The 21,069-nt window shown below is 42.4% G+C and overlaps 1 protein-coding gene across 5 annotated transcripts in view; it reads right to left on the bottom strand.

Moving 5' to 3' along the window:
- Positions 1-21,069, bottom strand: part of Tenm4 (teneurin transmembrane protein 4) — a 375,231-nt gene that overhangs the window by 141,643 nt on the left and 212,519 nt on the right. The gene's annotated exons all lie outside the window — the stretch shown is intronic.

Raw genomic sequence — 21,069 nt, forward strand, 5'->3', positions numbered from 1 at the left:
CACTGGATATATTCAAAGAGAGGGCACACTAGTGACTGGTGACAATATCTTAGTGGGGATTAAAAATAAACTGCTTGGCACTTGCAAGCCTGAACTCTTATGAGTCCATGTTATGGTTTGGATATAAGGTATCCCCCCAAAAACTCCTGCATTAACACAGGAGTATTCAGAGGTAAATGATTAGATTATGAGAGTTGTATTTTGATTGGTCCCTCTTAGCTTGAGAGGATTGACTGAGTGATAACTGCAGGCAGGTGAGACATAGCTAGAGGAGGTGGGTCCCTGGGAGTGTGCCAAGGTACATCTTCCCTGGGACCCCTCCACCCCTTTTTCTCCCTCCCTCCCTCTGCTTTTAGACCCTGCCATGAGGTGAGTTGCTTTCCTCTCCATGACTTTCACCCATGATTCTGCTTTACCTTGGGCCTAGACTAATGAAGTTATTCATTTATGGACTGAGACTTCTGAAACCGTGAGCCCTAAATAAACTTTTCCTCTTCTAAGTCATTTCTTTTGAGTATTTTTATCACAGTGGCATACTGTTGACTAAAACAGTCCCCGAGTCATGGTGTAAAGGAACATACTTGGACTGTGCCTAGAAATTTAGGCTTTCATCCTATTCCTGCCACCAACTTGTTAGGTGATCTTGGCCAAGTCCCTTCCTGTTTTTGACTTTTCTTTTTGCCTACAAAATTTGTTAAATTTATTCATCAAATATTTACTCAGTATCTACTCTGGCTCAGGAAGCATTTTAGTTGAGTGGATGGCTGAACTCATCTATGAAGTCTAACATCTGTGATCTACGGAATCAAACCAAATTAGTTATACTTTCAAACTATATAAATAGACGAAAAAGCTGAGAAAATAATCATCATGTAAATGGCTCAAGGCAGACGTGGGGGAGAGAAGTCTGCTCATGTTGGGGCTGAGTCTGTCATCTGCTCTGTACAAAGGGCCTCAAGTGAGTGGCCATGGCTGAAAGCACAGGGATGGGGCTAGAGAGTCTTTGCTCACTGTCTGCCTCTGGCTAAGGGCCCAGCCTTTTCCCGGGGCTGTTGGCAAGAGCTTTCTCAGGTGTCACAGTAGGGCTGTTGGCTCCTTTCTGCTGCCTTTGTCAGAGAACACTGCACGTGCAGTTTCCTGCCTTGCCTCTCGAGCACATGCTGGAGAGGCCACTGAGACACACACCAAGTAGTGACAAGACTGACAACTGGCATGCTGGTCAAGAGCAGGGGGCCTTCAAAGGAGAGGTGAGTGCTCAGGGTTTAGAGCAGAATTTCTTTCCCTCGATCCTTCACCACAGCTGCATCACAGGAGAATGATCTATCTACAGTTTCTGCCTGAGCAGCAGGCGGAGGTGGAGCACATGATGCCTAGCTTTCTCACTGTCCACAGCTGATTGGACCAGGATGACACCAGACCCAAGAAGAACCCATTCACAGGCTGAATAGTGCTCTGGGATGTGGCCTGGAGCACAGAGGTTACTGGATCAATCAGAGTCCTGCTCTCTAGTATTTGAACTAGAAAATTCCCAGGGACATAGGGGACTAATTGGACAGAAGGAATAACTTCTAACATTCTATACAGCACAGTAAGAGAAGTATGGTCTATAACAATTAATTGTATATTTCAAGATAGTAAGTAGAGAGGATTTTGATATTCCAAACACAATGAAATAATTATTTGGAGTGATGGATATGCTAATCACCTGTTCTGATCATTACTATATATGTATTGATGTATCACACTGTGCTCCATACATATGTACAATTATGTTAGTAGAAAATTAAAAATACATTTTAAAAATTGAGAGCATGGCATCTGGTGGTAGGAGTGAAAGCCAAAAGATGAGATGGAAAGAGAGGGGCTGGCAAGGTTGTCATGGCCAGGGAGGAGCCAAAGTTAAGAGGGAGTAGTCTGGAGCAAGGACAGGAAGCCAGCTTGTGTGCTGAGAACTGTGCATGGAGCTGAAGCTCAGGGAGAGGCGGGGATGCCAGGAGCAAGAGGCTGGGAGGCCCAGGAAAGAGGAGAATAAAAGTGGTCCTTGGGGCTGGAGCTTGCCCAGAGGCTTTTCAGGGCCATCTCAGTCTCAAACCATAGTTCTCTTTTTGAAACCAGTTCGCTGTCACACCTGCTTTTCTTTGAGGTCACCCAAGTGTTTTCGCTCCTGGCAGTGGAACACATTCATTCACCTTGGCACCTCATCAGTTTCAAAGTACCTGATAGCTTGTAGGCTTTGATGACAAGTGACAAGTACAGAACTCGAAGTTTTAAAAGCATTTCCATGAAAGAGTTGTATTTGATCCTTACAAATAAAGGATTATATTCTTTGTGTGTGTGTGTGTGTGTGTGTGTGTGTGTGTTGCTGGGGCCTGTGCATGCAAGGCAAGCACTCAGTACCAATTGAGCTATATCCCCAGCCCAAGGATCATATTTATTTTATGTAGGATACAAAGATACATTCTTTATATGTAGGGAGAGAAGGTTATTATTACCCATTTAGTAGATGAGAACATGAAGGTATAGAGAACTTGTCTAGGTTCATGTGATTAATAAGTGGCATGGCTGTGTTTAACCTGGATTCCTACTCCTACTGAATCTAGTGACTCTTTCATTACTCACAACTGTTGATCCAATTCAAAAATAAAAATATGCTGATCTCACTCTTTTTGCCTCTTAGGCTCTAGCTACCGAGTTAGGACTACATAGAGGATGCTGCTAGGGCCAGCAAATCCCAGCTGGTACCTACTTTGGTTTTGTTAATTGAAATTCTGATTTTAAAACAGGCCTACTAGCATTAGGAAATCAAAACGCAGCTCTAGCCAGTCACACCTGCATCATACTCAGACAATGATATCTGTTGATTGATTCAAACAAGTCTCCATTGACCTTGCAATGCTGAAGCCTCTGGGAGGCCCCAAAGCCTGGTCCTTATTTTCAAGGAGTGGAAAGGCTTGAGGCTTTGGTGTCCGGAAGAATTTTAACTCTTCTGAGGGTGAGACTTAGCTAATCACTATATCTGAGGGTCAGCTTATTCCTCAGTGAAATGAAAAATCACTTGCCTAATACCATATATATGCATCTAGTGCATGAAATATGTTTAGGAAATACTGGTTTACTTCTATGTAATTTCAGTGATTTTCAAACTTTGGCTTGTGCTCAGTCACCTGAAAGCTTGTTAAAAAAAAAAAAATCTTGGATTTCTGGACTGTCCTCAAGGTTTTGACTTAATAGGTCTGGGGGAGGTCCCAGGTGATACTGATGCCCCAGGTCTGCATACCACTTTGAGAACCACAGGTGTGGAAGGAAAACTGAGACTTTAAACACAGGTCTATAAAAGCAAGCCAGACAGGGCAGAAAGATCTAAACTATGTGCGAATGCAAAAAGAACATGTGGACCATTTCCAAAGAGGAGGGCCTGGTCCTCCAGGAGGTAGCCTGTGAATAGCTCTTAGAGAATAGGTGGCCTTTTGAAATGCAAAGCAGCTCTGGAGCTTGAGCAAGAGCCAGATCCAGAATAATCATTTTTGCTGCTCCCATGCAGTGACCTGCTAATCATCATGCCAACTTCATGTCAAGCCTGTCTTTGGGACAAATTACTTAAGAAATCAGTTTTTCAAAAGCTCACTCAGCTGCTGGCTGGAGAGTTCCATCTAATGAGCATCACTTTGTGTTGAATTATTCCACGATGACAGACAATGTATGAACAGAAACAGGCTCTGAGGAGGTGTATGTGGTTGGTAGGTTGGGGAGGGGAGCTGCTAATTACTCTCTAATCATTTATCCAGTCTAGTCACCAAGCTCACTACTGCTTACAAATCATACAAAACAACAACAAAAACAGCTCCCTTCTTCTCTCTTTCAAGTCAGCATAGTTAGGTCTGAAAATGCACAAAACTATGTAAAGTTGACCTAGATAGCTACAGGTTAAAAAAATCTCATGTTTGCCTGGACTTTGCTCAGTAAGTGGAAATGGCCAGGCTGTGGTACTTCTAGCCTGGGCTCTTAGTGGACTCTGTCTCCAGCCCTGTCCCTTTCAGCTATCATCCTGGAATTGAGTTGCCTCAGACCACTGTTAAGGTCACTGTTCCTTATCATCTGAAGTGGATATCACAAACGGGAGCCCCAGGGACCTGTGGATTCCTTGTTTTTGAAAAGTTGAATAAGTTGCCAGAATCTTTCAACAAAAAGGTTTCAAAGAAGAAGCTTAATGTTGGCTTTTTCTTAAAAAATTGGAAGATCTAGCATAGTGGCAATCTTTTCTCATTTAGGAGAGGCCTGACTCCAAGTTGGCCGCAGACCCCTGCTGCTGTCTGTATGCCTCCTTTTTCTGGAGGCATCTGGGTACACCCCTGGCCTAGAGCAACGTCCTCCCAGCCTCACTTATTTATGCTGTTGCTCTGTTCACACACCATCTGTCCTATTACCCTCTTAGCACTTTTTGAATCATTTATTTTTTAAGCAAATTTACTTTAAACAGAAATTCAATATCACCATGAAACAATGACTTGATTGACCTAATTATATCCTTTCCAGTTCACTAGAATAAATATATAAACTTTGGAACAGAGTTTGTCTTTGTACAACTTAACATAATTTTGAGAACAATACTTTAAGAAATACTGGGAAGGAGAAAGCCCACATTTCTGAGGGGTTGAAGGCTCCAGCTTCTCTTTCTATGCTAACTTCTCTGGGTTGGGGGTATGGCTCCGTGGGAGAGTGTGAGCAAGCCGGTGTGAGCCCTGGGTTCCACCCTCAACACCAAAAGACCAAACCAAAACCATAAAGGCCTTCTTCATGTCTTCCTTGTTCTGCTGCCCAGTTACACACACTGCTCCCTCCTCAATCCACACACCCTTCTCAGCCTCCCTGATTCAGCTAGTTCAGTAACCTTCCATTCCTATGCCCTTTCCCTTATTGACCTGGCCAAGTCCTATCCCTCCTTCAGGTCCAATGCACGGATTACCTCTTTCACAGAGCTTCCCCAGATGCCTCCCAGCAAGATCTTTCCTCTGATTCCTGAAGCCATTTGACTTCTCTCTCTTACAGACATTGTCTACTAATTTTACTTTACAGTGTAGTTATTTACAATTACTACTATTTCTAGAACCCTCATAGACAGAAAATTCCTCTATAGGAAGGGATCCATTTCTAGTTCTCCCTCTTTTCCATGCCACCCCAGTGACTGGCACGCTGCTGTGTCTAGAGGAGCTGCTCAGGCAGTAATTGTTAAGTAGCAAATGATGAAGGGCAATGTGTGGTTGACTCCATGTCTTTTGGTGTATGTTCAACCTCAAATCCTAAGGCTGGGCTCCTTCTGGGGGGCCTGGGAGGCCTCTTAACTTTCTTGTTGATTTTTTAAAGAAAATTCATTTTTTATACATTTTTTCCAGACCTGAAGCTTCATCGACATCTCTCTTCCTCTGGGCCTGTTACATTCAATTGGACATGGTATTGGAGTCTCATCTCCCAAAACAGCACTAACCATGTGTTGGGAGATCATGTAGTAATAAAATTTTGCAGGGCTCCAATTTTTTTCTCTAGCAAGAGCTGCCAAGGTGGCTTCTATGAATTATGTACCTGAATTACTTGTATCAGGATATAACATAATAAACTGATTAGCAAGATGGATAAGTTCTCTGGCTTTGGTGGATTTTTCTTTACAATAATTATACCACAGGTTGGTCAGTCACACAATGATTTGAACAATATTTCTTTCTTATTTATCTACTAGGTAACACTCAACATAATAACTTGGGTCTATATCGATGGGCCAGAGGCCAAGTTGGACTTCTGCTCAACACCAAATCCTATTAGAGATCATGATAATATGATTATATGTTAAAGTTAAATATTTTATAGCCGCTCTAGCCACCTAGACAGATCACTCTCTCAGCTTCTAGGCAGAAACTGCCCAGTGGCAAAAGTGATAGCTACATATCTTGCAAGGAAATGAGAAATAGCCGCTGCTTTGAAAAGTTTATAGAACCTTCTGGCCACTTCTGACTCATTGGCAGTAGTAAGACTTTAAGCCAACATTGTGCTGGGTTATAGTACAAATGTGAACTCTACCTAAAGGAAAAGACTCCCCAGTTCTCGGACCAATGAAAGGCTGGCCTGTTTGTGTGCCAGAGCTGTTTGCTGTCTACCCAGCAAGAAGCTTGAAAGTGGTCTCCTTCTCCCACATTCAGCTCTCTGCGGACCTGGATGAAGCAACTCATGGGGCCCCTCAAGTTGTAGACCACTTCCAGGTGTGGTCATCTGGAGTCCTTCCTCCCTAGCTTGGTCTCTGACCTACCTTCTCAGGGCTGGACCTGTCTCTGGCATGCTTTGACTTCATATAGTTGGCCCTCCCCAATCCATAGTTGAGCATGGACTATGCCATCAGACAGGCCTGGGTTGGTTTCTGGCTCTGACTCTCACTGGCTATGCAAACTTGGGCAGATCATTTAGCATCTCTGAATTCTGGTTTTCTCACTCATCTATCTTTTGTAGTTGGTGAGGGGTTAAGTGAGATAATGCTAGTGAAGCACTTAGTGGGTTTTGCAGTCAATGGTAGGTAAAATGAAACTGATCAAAAGATACCAAAGAAAACCATGTAGATGTGCCAAGTCAGAGGCTGTGTGGTTCACTGGAAAGAGTAGAGGCTGGGGGTTCTGATCCCTCTCTGTTATTTCCTATGTAACCTTGAGCAAGTCTCTGTATAGCTCTGTGTCCTTGTCTGTAAAGTGAGAGTGACAGTAAAGCACCTGACACCCAGTTGGTATTAGCAGCTGACAGACCGTGGATAGGGGGTCATGGACCCTCCATTATGGTTGTTCCCTGGCTGAGCTTAGCTCATTCCTCCTTCACCAGGGGCTCCCAACAAGCTGTGCACGCAGGTGTGTGCACTTTATGACAACAGAGTGAGAGGGAGCCTGGCTGTCAGCCTGGGGGAAAGCAGCAATTAATGCTCCCACACTGTCTCCATACTGGCTTATATTCCAAGGCACAACTGAGTCCCGTGAAATCATGCTTCTTCTGCTTGTAGGACACACAGTGCCCTGGGATGGGCCACATGGAGGTATTGGGGCTGCTTAATTCTCTCTTCCTTATATTCATACCTCCTACACATGGACAATATCTCATGGACATTACTTCTTTCTGTGAAAGATGAATTTTAAGGGTGTAGCCCACTCCAGAAAACTTCCAATGCCTTTTCTATGGATTCCCTTCTTACTGGCTAGTGCCTGGCTTCTTAACCCTGTCACTGCCACCCTGAATGTATTAGTGGTGCCCACAGTAAGGGAGGCTGTGCTGATGACTGAGCCTCTACAGCCAGGGTGGGAGCCCTGGCAGCTAAGGGCAGAGTGGACACAGTGGAGAAGCCCCTGGAGCTGCCCCTGCTCACTGTTCACTTACAAGGCTGTTAAATCACCAATTAAAAAAAAAAAAGGGTGCTGGGCTGGCTGGTTTCAGGGTTTGTAAAGGATGTGATGGAAAGCAAGGGAAATAGAAGGGCACCCTGCCAGGGAACAATGCCCCCTGCTGAGCTACGGGGCCCTGGGCTCTGCTCTGTAGAGGCTGGATCTCAGCCTGGGGTAGTGGCTGCATGTTAACTTCTGTCATGCTACCTTCCATTCCTCTGACCTTCTGGAGGTTTGGGGAGAGCAACTATAATGAATGATGACTGAATCCAACCCCTCTGCTCCCTCAGACCCTGGGAAAAATCTCAATCTTCACATTCAGCTGCTAGGACGGTAAATAAAGAGAAAGACCTGGGCAGGGGACACTTTAAAAAACCTACTGTGTCAAAGGAGGGCTAGAAGAGTTGGTCTCTTGCTCTTCCCATGTGTACTCCTTTGCTATCTAGTGCACATCCAAGTTTTTAATAAAGCCATGAGGTGGCAATTTTAATAGTCATCACAACACCTTTCATTGAGTCCTTCTAAGTGCTAGGCACAAGCATAAGTACATTAATCTCATATTATCTCACAGCTCATGACCTGGCTATAGTACTATTGTCCTCAATTTTCAGACAAGGAAATGGAAGGCAGAGAAGTGATGGCTTGTCTGAGACAGCAGAACCAAAACAAACAACACCTGTTAGACCTTCCAAATAAATAGTCCTTGAAAACCAAATATGTGCTGAGTACTAAAGGGATTCATAGACTTACCACTCCCTTCTCCCTTGCCTGCTGCCCAGTTTCATGACCGCTCTGGTGACGCTGCAACACAACTAATTATACCTGTGAAGTCTCCTCTACTATAATGCATGCCTGGAAGCCAAGGTGGGCCCTACACCAACCTCTGTAGCCCCAGCTCCCAGTTCATGGCCAGGTGAGGAGCAAATGCTTGGTAAATGGTCAGCTGAGCTATAAGGAAGGCACGGCCTCTGTCCTCTGCCCTCCTGATCTCATACAGGTCCTACTGCAGCAGTGCATAAAACCATAGAGTCCAGAGGAGGAAAGAACATCTAGGGAAGTCTCCAGGAAGGTGCTGTAGCTCAGCTTGGGGGCTGGGCAGAAACTCTCCAGGCAGAGAAGGGCACAGGGATCTGTGCAAAGAAAGAGCAGTGTTCCCAGGATTGGAGCAGCACGGCACAGCTGGAGCATGGGGTGAGAAGCCCAAGTGAAGCTGGGAAGGGCAGTTACCTGACAGGAGTGAGTAGAGAGGAAGAAGACACTTTCCACAGTCTGACCTGGAGCCTGGAAGGTTCTTTATTTTAGGTAAATCAAAGTGCTCACTACTGTAACCATTTCTCTTCTCTAAACAGCCTTTTGGGCTTAACTACAACCAAGCAGGCTGGAAGCACAGGTCTGGGCCTAGAGCTCTGACTGCCCCAGAAAGCTTCATTCAGACACTCAGCCAGTCAGCATGCCTCTCCTTTGGGAGTCAGGCTGAAAGTACAAATGGAATAATATAAGAGCCTACTGTGTGGCAGGCTGAGAGCCTGCCTACTGCATTGATTCATTCAATCCTTCGAGCCTCAGGGAGAATAGTGAACTTTCTCAAGGTCCCACAGCTAGGTGGCTGCAGAACTGGAATGAGAACTGCCCTCTTCACCCCCAGCCTGGTCTCTGCAGCTTTCCCTTAAACTTTCAGTTACTTCTCATCCTGAATTTTTTGTTCCATGGCTCTTCCCTTCCTTTCTTCCTAACAGAATCCTCCACTGCCCTCTTGGTCCAACCTAGCCTAAAGTGACCCTCCGTGTTTGTCTTCTCAAAATTCCCCAGACTTTCACCTTGCACAACAGTGCCATCAGTCTTCAAATCTGTTGCTGTTGTCTTCTGGGGCAGTGAGAAGCTCTTAGAAGACTCAAACCTCAGACTGACACTGCCTTTGTTTCCCCCATAGAAGCTGCATAGTGTTTTGCATATACTTTGTGTGTGTATGTACACGTGCATGCACATGTACGCATGCCTGTGTAATCTCTAGTATGTTTTTAAAAATTATTGCTTTTCATTAGACTTAGAGTTGAGCATAAAGAGTTAAAATCTATGTTTGGACAACTGTGTGGCTTTCATAATCGTGTGAGAACAACTATGAAAGAGGAATTTGGAATAACCCTCATCCTGACATCTGCTGTGTATATTGGCCCTGCACGCTTTGCGTGTGTTAATTCATGTCATCCTTACCACAAGGACTTGGCCTATGATTGCTCCCACTGCCCCACTTGTTGTCTTGGCTCATAAGACATGGCCCAAGTCGACATAACTAACAAGAAGTGTTGCAGCAGGAATTTGAACCCAGGTACTCAGGCTCCAGAAGGTATCACCTAAACCAATACAATAGTGTATAGAAAGGATACACTTGGATTATTCTGGATAATGAAGGCTACAGGAGCACAGACCTTTACTGGGGTGAAATATGTACACGCATATTTGGGTAGAAGGCTGGATATAGAACTTTCCCTCAAGTAATCCATCCAAACAGACTGGGCTCAGTGCGGAGACAGAGAAGGAAGCTAGCTGGGCTGGCTGAAGTTTCTATTGCTACCTCCCAAAGACACTTTTCAATATCCTTTCCTTCTCGACCTCTGTGGCATTAAAATGTTTTTCCTCATGTCAAGGTAACATATGTTCATAGTTTTTTTAAAAAAAATGTCGAAGAATGCTATAAAGCTTACAATGAAAAACAGCAGTCCTCCACCCACCCATGCACCTGAGTGCCACTTCTCTCCACTCTTTGTTTTCTAGAATTTTCCAGTACAGTTGCCCCTCGACTCACGACAGGGTTACATCCTGACAAACCCATCATAAGTCAAAGATGTATTTAGTGCACTTAATCTACTGAGCACCGTAGGTTAGCAATACAGCATTCTGGAAGCACTGTCTGTTTATACTTGTGAACGCACGACTGAACGCACCCCAGCATCGTAAGAGATCATACTGCCCATCACTAGTCCAGGAAAAGATCAAAATTCAAAATTCGATGCATAATTTCCACTGAATGCATATTGTTCATCACAGCACTGTAAAGTTAAAAATCGCTGGAATTGTTGTCAATTGGGGAATGTCTGTATTTCAAAGTAATGTGATTATACAGACCTTTTCTTCACGGCTATCTGATGTTATCTATTACTCTGTCCACTACTTTTGTTCAGTACAATCTGATAGAAAAGCATCATTTTTGCTAATTTCCTATTTCTATTAATAACTCTACTCAAATTGTCCAAGAGATCTATAGAATCTCTTGGAAATAGAAATTTTCACATGACCAAACACCAGGTAATCTATCTGATCCATACCTGGGGCCCTCCCTGCTAGAGACCTCTGCCCTGCTACAGTCTGGTCAGGTTGTTTGTGAGGCCTGCTATGCACCCCTTATCTGGGGCTTCTCCTCACCTCTTTCTTTGTCAAACTCCTTCTTTCCCAGGCACTTCTTGAATTACTTTACTGTTTTCATAGAATGAATTTCCCAGTAGCTTTCTGAGTAAAGGTGAATGGGAGGTATGATTGTTGGACTTTGCCTGGTTAAAAATACCTTTATGTTGCTCTTGTACTTGATTGATAATTTGACATAGAACTTTGATATAGAATTTAATAACATGATTGACAATTTGAGGGAGAATTTTAAAAGTTAGAAACAATTTTCCCTTCCACTTCTTAAGGTCATTTGTCTTCAAGATTTTCACTGCTATTGATAAGTCTGTGGGCATCTGCATGTAACATTTTCTTCCTTCAGAACCTTTCAGGAAGATGAGTGACTTTTAAAAAATTAACTAGGCTGGCCATTGCAATCTGGAAATCCATGGCCCTCAGCTGTGTTATTGCCCTGTTCTATTAGTCAGATTTTGGACCTGCTGAATTGATTCTTTAATTTTCTTACTATTTTCTCCTATTTATCTTTGATGCACTTTCCCTTCATTTCTGGATATTTTATTTCAAGTCTCTTATTTTTAATGTCCATGAGCACTTTCTTATTCTCTCAATTATCCCCCTTTGTGTATATGTTCTTATTTTTGAGACAGTGATACCTTTTCTTTAATATCTTGATGGATTAAAGTGTCTGTTCTTTTGAAGTGTCCTTCTGCTCATTATGTTGTTTTTGATTCCTTCATATTCTTTTGTTTCTGTTTTTTTCCTACTTGTTGTGGTGTTTTTCTCACTTGCTAGAATTTCCTCAGATGTCCAAAAGTCCTATATTATCTATTCATATTTAGGAGTAAGATACTCAAACTCTGTGTTTCGGCCATTGACTGTCACTGGAGGATGGGAACCACTGCACTTTGTGGAGAATCCACACCATCTACAAGGTCTTTTGGTTTCCCCAAAGAATTTAATTTTCTAATCTCCTATCATACAGACAAGATAGGTGTTTGGCTGTCAAAAATGGGGTCTAGAAATGTCATTTTTCAAAAGTTAGTTTATGCTTGCTTGCTGTTTTCAGTGTGGCCCTTCTCCCCTGCTTGGTGCCCTGAATCTAGAGCCCTTCCATTTGACATTCCTAAGGAACAAGTCTCAGGTGCCCTGCTGGGGTAGGAGGGGAGCAGCTTGTCTGTGTGTGATAAGGGAGGAAACCGAAGGGTCTGACTGTGGCTACTTCCATCAAACACAGCCTTGAATCCCTCCATGTTCCCAGTCCTGTGCCTCCCCTCGGCCTCTGCCATCCCTGGTGCCTCTGGCTTCTGAGGTTATCTGGGACTTTGCTTCTCACTGATAGTTCCATCAGCAGGTGCTCCATGTTCACTTTTCTCCTTGCCACCAACTCCATCCACTTTCTGTTTTCCAAAGGTCTGTTGACATCTCTTGCTGGTTGTCTCTTATTCTTTTGTCCTTAGGGGTTTATTCTTTATATACTTGTTTAAAATCCTTACTCTCATTATAGTGCAACTCCAGCAGAGAGAGAATTGGTACAGACGACCAATAGCACTGGTAGGATTTTCTGGTCCTTTGTTCAGAAGCTCTCTCTCTCTCCCCTCAGCTTTAAAAACAGTACACTTTCTGGTATTTCCACCACTGTGGTCACTCAGCCTCATTCTACTTTCTGGCTCTCCCTCTACCCATTAAAAGTTGCCCTTGCTCAGGCATCAGTCCTAAACCCTCCTCCCCTCCCCTCTCTTATCATTCACCTCAATTACACATCATATACTCAGAATAAGCCTTCCTTGACCCTCCACTCAATTAGGTTAGCATCCTTGTTAATGCACCATACACCCCTTTATAGTTCTTCACATCACATCACTGATCAATGCCTTTCTCCTTGGATGGGCTTTGAGATCCACCTGGGCAGGGTCCCTTTTGCCTTGCTCACAACAGGGACCACAGTTACAGCAGAGTCCAAGGCACATGGGAGGTGCAGGAGAGAAACATATTGAAGGAATGCATGCTGGCCAGAAAACACAAATGAATGAGGCAATCAAACAAGCAAGAGAGCTGCATTTAGACCTCAGCTTGCCCTTTTGCCTGTTATGATCTCAGACCCATCAAAGAGCCTTTCAGTAAAGAGCCTTAACTTTTCTGAACCTCATCTGCTATGTCTACAAAATCCGGACAATAATCCTAGTGCCATCCTACCTCACTGGGTTGTGAAGATTAAAATAAAAATGAAAAAAACCGCATGTCACCATGCTCAGTAAGCTGAAAGCCTTATACAATGTAAGGGATTATTACTGTCATGGTAAACTCTGCTACACAGAAAATTCTCGTTCGTTTTGGGCATGGGGGATACAGGAAACAGAAGGGCAGGCTCAGGTTTTCAAATCTTAGGATTCTTAAAATACACTTTGTTCTTGAAGTGAATCCTCACTAAGCCTTTTCCCTGTGTTCTTTAACACTAGGCATCAAGCTCTGCAGACCCCCTGGGGTCTTGTCTTTCACCTTAAGCGAAGCTGACCGCAGAAGCAGGGGATTCTTCAGGGATCATAGCTTTCCCTTAATGCAATTCTTCAAAAAAAATATTTAAAATATGTAAACACATACAGGTGTGTGTGATAGAGTGCTCAAGAAATAGGTCTATCCATATCGCTTAGGGCACAGAGCTTTTTCTGGTCCTCTAGATTTGTCCATTTTATCACATTCACCAAGTCTATTGAGGAGGAAACTTTTAGAAAACCCAAGTTCTTGGAGGTATAAGGATGGTGAACGTCTCATCTTCACAGTCCCATCAGCAAGAATCTTTAAAGCATTGGCCTTGGCTGGGAGAGGCACAGTACGGGAAGAGTACCAGCCTCTCTCATCAGCCTGACCATCCTGCTCTTTACCCACAGCTTGGGCGCCATGCCTTGGCCTCTACAGCAGGGAGGAAGTGGGCAGGCAGGAAAAACTGTGGTGTCAGAGTTGGCAGCTTTGAGTTCCAGCCCAAATTCCTCCTTTAAACTTCATGGATTAGGTAGATTAAATTGTTATTAATAGATGTGTTTATATGGTAAGTATGACTTTTGTGTTCTACTTCTGGGACTAAAAATTAATAAGCATTTCCCATGCTAAAGGCTTTTCACAATTATTTGTAATGATGGTTATATAATATTCATTGAGTGGCTATTCCATAATTTACCTAAATGACTTCTAATTATTAGGTATTCAGATTGTCCCCCAATTGTCACAATTGTAGAAGAGGTTGTGATAAGCATGCAGCTTTTCCTAGGTATTGGGTAATTTCTTTTTGAGAAACTCAGAAGTTGAGCATTTTCATGGTTCAATATAAAATGCCAAGTTGCTTTCCTGAAGGCTTGTGCTGATTTACCATGCAACTAGTAATGTGTGTGGGTACAGTTACACTGTGGCCTCAACAGGACCCCGGGGAATTCTAACTTGTTAGGTAGAAAGAAAGCTGATGCAGCCTGATTTTAGTTTCTATTTCTTCAATTACTAGTGAGGTTAAACATATTTCATGTATGTTTTTATCATACCACATATTTTGGGGAGCTTCTCCACACATCAGTTTAGCTATTTGCCTATAAGATCACAATCCTTTCCCACTCACAGCATCTGAGCTTTAATATTACACACACACACACACACACACACACACACTCACACACACACACCCTGGGGTCTTGATATTACTGTAAGTATTTTCCCAATCTACTATTTTTCTTCTTGTTTTGATCAGTTTTATTAGATATATGGAAATTTCAAATATTTATGGAAACATTTGTCAGTCTTTGTGATTTCGTCAATGACTTTTAAGCTTGAAAGTCCTCCTCCAAACCAGAGATACAGGAATCTTGGATTTTATTCTCTTGTAGTTTGACTTTTAAATATTTACCTCTTTAACCCATCTGGAATTAATTTTGGCATATGGCATGAGGTGAAGTCTGAAAGAGAGGTTAAAACCCACATTCTTCAAGGGGCCAGGCAGGTAGGTCAAAGGGGACAGCAGGCTGGCCATAAGAAGGGACAAGGTAAAGACTGGCCAATTACAATGCATTTACAGGGGCTTGTTCCTGAAAGAAATTTGGTCTTCTACTTTTTAAAGGAAAGCCATAAACCTATAGTTTTATGGGGATCATTCAGTTTATAAAGAGTGGGCCAACCCTACAGGCCCCAAATCTTATCTGTGTCTATTGGCCACATCCATGTGCCATCGCATCTGTTCCACTGAACGTCACTTTGCAGCCTCTGGCTTGTGTCAATGTTTTCCCAAGTTATTCCAACAACTTTTAGTGACTAAGCTTTCTTCTCTATTCATTTGTGATTCCTCGTTTTTCAAATATTAAGTTTTGACATATAACTGGTAATATTTCTAGGCAATCATATGCTACTACTCTGCTTGACTCCTATTCTCTTTTAATTATTATAGATTTATTATACGTTAGGCTCTTTAAAGACAAGTACTCTTTCATTATTCTTCTTTCTTGTTTTTTTTTCATGTTTCTCGTCTGTTTATTATTCCAGATGAAGTCTTAAACTATTCAATCAAAGCTCTTCAATTCCCTTTAGGATTCTGTTTGGCATTCCATTAAACCTACAAATCGACCTATTTAGAGTATTTCACCTTTCCATCTAGGAACACATTACATTTCCTAATTATTCATGTCCTACATTATGTCTCCCAATAAAATTTTACAGCTTTTGTCACACAGATCACATACAGTTCTCATTAAGATGATATTTTCATTTTTATTAATTTTCTTGACTGGGACGTTGTTCAATATATTTCATAAGTGGTTTTTCAGGTATATGGAAAATCTATTGACTTGTGAAAAGCTATCTTATACTCTAGATGCAAGTTCTGACTTCCTATTGAGTAATATAGTTTTTCAATTAGTGTTGTTGCATTCCCCAGGAATACAAACCCATCCTTAACAAAAATGAGAACTTTGTCTCTGTCTCTTGTTTTTGTTTGGCTTTATATTAGTCAAAGTTTCTAAAATAACACCTACTGGCCAACTGTGGTAGGGCATATCTGTATTCCCAGCGACTCTAGAGGCTGAGGCAGGATGCCCTCAGTTAGAGGCCAGTCTCCGCAACTTAGTAAGAACCTGTCTCAAAATAAAAAAAAATAAAATTAAAAAAAAAGGTCTGGAGTTGTAGCTCAGTGGTAGAGCACCCCTGGGTACTACAAAAAATAAAAAAGTAATAAAACACAAATCCATTTTTTGTTAATGATTTTAAAGGAATCCTTCTAATATTTAATCAGGAAGCAAAGCATGACATTGACTTCTGACTAGAAATCGATGTTTTCTATGCTGTTATATTTTTAGTATTTTCATAACTCAGCATGGTCATCAGAGATATCTTAATCACTTATTGGACACAAAGCCCAGATCTCATCATGATGCATTCAAAAAGCATGGAAAGCTTGCAAAATAAGTGTGAACCAGATATACTTGGGTAGGATCTTAGCTCTGCCTGGGTGTGACCTTGCACACAACTCCCTATCTTACTTGTAAAATGTGGGTAATAACTCTGATTGCACAAATTGGTTATGAGAATTAAAATGAGTTAATGTAGATATATTTGCTTAGTAGTACAAGCAAATATAGGAAAAAATATATCTAGGAAAAGCTCAATGTATTTTAACTTATTCCTCCATCACTTAAAAGAAAGAGATAATGACGGTGTAAGCATCATTCCAAATGCATGCTTTCTAAGGAATACCTTGCATCTGTACACTTAAGAAAACTCAAATTTTATTTTGAAAAGATACCATTCAGACTGTCCTGCTTCAGTGTATATGAATTTTTCTCACTTTTAAAAACTATATAGTCCATCTCTTGCACCCTTGAATGGACTTTCTTGACCTATGACACAAACAAAAATATAAAATCTGGCTGACATGTAATATGAACCAAGACTGAAACAAACTGTTCTTCCATTAGCCCAGAACATGAGTGTGCTCAGATAAAGGCAGGAACAAGCAACGACTCAAACTGAAACCAGATGTTCACAGCGCTCTGGCTTATAATTTTTTATAACTCTTCATATAACACTCATTGTCCTGTCATTTCAACAGAAGGTCCTCTGCTCTGTTTAAGCAGCAAGAAACAAGCACAAAACCTCTGTCAAATTTGCTATCACTAAATCTTGGCTTGATTGTGAAGAAACCATTCCCCAAGCACAGATCCTAGGTCCACACTCTGGCCCAGAGAAGTGCCTGCTAGTGACAAAACTCATACCTGCATGGTCCTCAGAGTACAGCCTGCACGTCTTCCTGTTGAGGTGGGAATGAGAACCTGGGTAGCTAGGGAAGTGGGTGCTGACTTGGGAGCAGCCCAGGAGTGAAAGCTAGGGTGGATGGAGCAGAATTCTTCAACTGGAGTAGTCTAGCTTTACGCCCTGGCTCTGCTCTCTCTCACTGTGTAACTGTAGGCAAGTTTGTTAATTTCTTTGAACTTTATTTCTTCATCTATATATTAAATAAGTAACAGCTATTCCTGTTCTGAAAAAGATACTGAAAAGATAGACTTTAAATTAGGTGATGCATGCATCAAACTTTAAACCTCCTGGGACCCAGACAGCACACACCAAAACAACAGTAAACACTTGTAAGATACCTACCATGTGCCAGGCACTATTCTCAGAATTTTTAAAATTTTAACTCACTTTATTTTCATAATTACCTCATGATGTGAGAACTAACATTATCATCATTTTTTTTTCAGATGAGGAAAAGGAGACACTAGTAGATTAACTATTTGGCCCAAGGTCATGCATGCTACTAATAAGTGGCAGAGGCTGCATGCAAACCAGGCCATCTGGCTTCACATCCACGTTCTAACCATTAAGCCTCATTGCCTCTCTCCCTGCTGTTCTATTGCATAATATCTGATTCAGTGCTGTGTTGAGGCTGCCTTTACACAGAAGAAACACATGTAATTCAGGCACAGCAGCTTACCAATAGAGCAGCCCATATCTAGAAAGTGCTGCTGACCCTGCAATCAGCATGAATCGACCCAGCATCCTTCCTTATCCGCACTGCCCTCTCCCGCCTTCCTCTTCCCTCTTAGCGCTTACCCTCCTGCCTCTGCCCTCTGCTCCCCCTGACCTCCCATTAATCATCTCCCCCTCTCTCCGGGGGCTCCAGTCCTCTCCCCTGGCTCCTTTCCCACTGCTGACAACATGTTCAAAGCTCCCCCACCTTATATAAACCTTTCCTTGAACCTGCCTCCTCCTCAGGTTACGCCCATCTGTCTCCTTGCCTGTTCCATCTAGAAGCAATTGTTCCGCTCTGCCTTTCATTCCCTCCTGAACTCATGGTGACCCTGCTTCTGCCTGCACCAGGGCTGGAAACTGCTCCCATGGAGGGTGCCAATGTCATTCTAATGACCAATTCTAGCACTTTCTTCATAATCATCTCCCTAACTTTTCCCCAAGGTTAATCTCTACCTGCCTTCCCCTGCCCATCCTCTGAATGCTGGGGTTCTACATTGACTTCCCATTTCTCAGTGTGTCCATTTCCTTAGGTATTCCACCCTCCCTCCTGCTCCCCCTCACCCACCATGAGATGCCTATGGACTCTGTCTCCAGTTCAGAGCTATCCCCAAGTCAAGGCTTCCTTATCCATCTGCCCATTGCCAGCAACTGACATCCACTTGGAAATTCTATTAGCAGCTCAAATCTAATGTGAATTTGTATCTTCCTGCCTCTCCCCCCACCCCAACAAATCCACTTCCCTCCTTATCTCCTAACTTAGTTAACGGCATCATCATCCATCCGTTCTTGAAGGTCAAAACTTCCTGCCTCTCTTTTACAGCTAAAATATAAGTGGTCAAGAAAACCAGCCTACAATGTCCTGTAGTGCACCCTTCCTTTATAAAAAGCAGCAGCATTTGCCCCAGTTCCTGCTCTATTCTCTCATCTTACCCTAATGGCTACAGAAACAGTCTTCCAATTCTCTCTCTGCCTCAGGATAAGAAAACAACTCATCTGAACAGAGACTATGCCAAAGGAATCTAAGGAACACCTGACTAATTGTTGCTTCAAGGTCATCCCAAACTCCTCACTGTCTTCAAAACCAAACTCTCAAGCTGGCTACAAGGCCCTTTCAGGTGACCCTAACCTGGTTTCCTGGGCTCTTCTCTGTGTCTCCTAGGCATTTTCATTCAAAGCCATAAGTGGACGGGGTGGGAGGAGGAAAAAAAACATGGGGAGAAAGATGTGGCATTTAGGGCCAGATCTGGATTTCCAACTTCAGCTTCTCCAAGGAGCAGGTATTTCACTTATACCTGGTCATTTGAATACTCAAATGAGTCCCACTTTCCTTTAGGGAAAAATATTTACTCTGAATGCTTGTTTTAGGGGCTTGAAAGAATTTATGGAAAACATCTAGGATAATACTTAGATAGGCTGTGCATTGAAAAAGTAATTATCTATTAACATTAATACACTTGTCAAGTAGTTCCACAGAGGCTGGGAGGAGTTCGTGAAGACTGAAAAGCCCCAAAACTAGAATGGAACATTTGAAAAATTCCCTATGGAATCGAAGGAGGTCAAATTTATAAGAATAAATAAAGTACCTCAGAACATTCCATTTTTGACCTGAAGCAATAACAGCCAAGAAAGACCCCATGAGTGCTTTGATCCCTGAATCTTGCAGGATTGGAATGCATAAACCCTCAGGGAGAAAGACCGTTCCTCATCCTGGTGACTGCTGTGCCTGGAATTGGCAACTGTGCCTTCTTCAGAGCTGCCCATAAGAAGTTCATGCTAATGGCAGAAGGTTCTAGATTGCAGAGAACATCAGTGAACTTTGACTTTCTCATTTGGAGTTCGCAGACCCTCTGATGAAGGTCTGCCATGTTCCAAGGCTGCTAAGCAGCCAGGCTTCAGAAGAAGTTACTGGGACAGGATTCAGAAGATGCCTTGTGTCCCTGTGTGAGTCACTGGTCCTAGACATTTCTTCATCTCCAACACAAAAACAGTGATACTTTCTGGCCAGTTCATCAGTTGGTTGAGCAGAGCTACTGTCTTATCACCTCCTTGATGTCTCTTATTGTGGACTGAACTGGGTTTCCCTGCCAAATTCAAATTTGAAGCCCCAACCCCCTGTGTGACTGTATTTGGAGACAGGGTCCAGAAGGAGGCAATAAAGGTTAAGTGAGGTCATCATGGTGGGGCTGGTGTTCTTATGAGAATAGGAAGACACACCAGCCATCTCTCTCCCTCCACACATATACAGATAAAAGGTCATAGGAAGACATAACAAGAAGGAAGCCACCTGAAAGCCAACAATAAAAGATTCTCCAGAAACTAACTCTGCCAAAACTTTGGTCTTGGATGTCTAGTCTTCAGAACTGAGACAGATGAATTTTGCAAACCATCCTATCTGTGGTGTTTTGTTACGGCAGCCTAAGCAAACTAATATGCTCTTTTTTCTTTTGTTCTGTTTTTGGTGACTTTTTCCATATGCAGTAGTCTTTCCTTACCTATAGTTTTGATTCCCTTGGTTTCACTTACTACAGTCAACTTTGATAAATATAGTACAAGATTTTATTGTTAAGGTTTTGAATTGACACATAATAACCGTCCATACTATGGAGTGCACTGTGATATTTTGATATGGGTATACTTTGTGTCATGATCAAATCAGGGTAATCTGCATATCTATCACCTCAAACATTTATCTTTTCTTTGTGATGAGAACACTCAAAATCTTTTCTTCTAATTACTAAGACTTTTTTAAGCCAGATATGATGATGCACACGTGTAATTCCATCTACTGAGGAGGCTGAGGCAGGAAGATCCCAAGTTCAAGGCTAGCTTGGGAACTTTGTGAAACCCAATCTCAAAATAAAAAGAACTGGGGATGCAGCTCAGAGGCAGAGTGCTTGATCTAGCCCTGGGTTCAGTACTCAGTACCATTTTTTTCAAAGGTATTTTGAGAGAGAGACAGAGAAAGTGACCTCATCTGTATAATTAGTTATAACATACTGTTATAATTGTTCTATTTTATCATTAGCTATTATTGTTAATCACTGTTAGCTAATCTATAAAGTAAACTTCATCATAGGTCTTATGTATAGACAAAAACATAATATATATGGTGTTCAGTACTGTCTGTGGGGTATCAGAACACATCCCCCACAGAAAGGAAGTACTCCTATATCTCCTTTCTTGGTCCCATTTCTGCTGTCCCTGTGTTGCTAATCATATTTGCACACTGCCCGCCAGCCCACTCAGCACTTTTTTCACAGTAAGTCTGTTA

This window comes from Urocitellus parryii, chromosome 4, assembly GCF_045843805.1.
Source record: "Urocitellus parryii isolate mUroPar1 chromosome 4, mUroPar1.hap1, whole genome shotgun sequence".
Taxonomy (NCBI): Eukaryota; Metazoa; Chordata; class Mammalia; order Rodentia; family Sciuridae; genus Urocitellus; species Urocitellus parryii.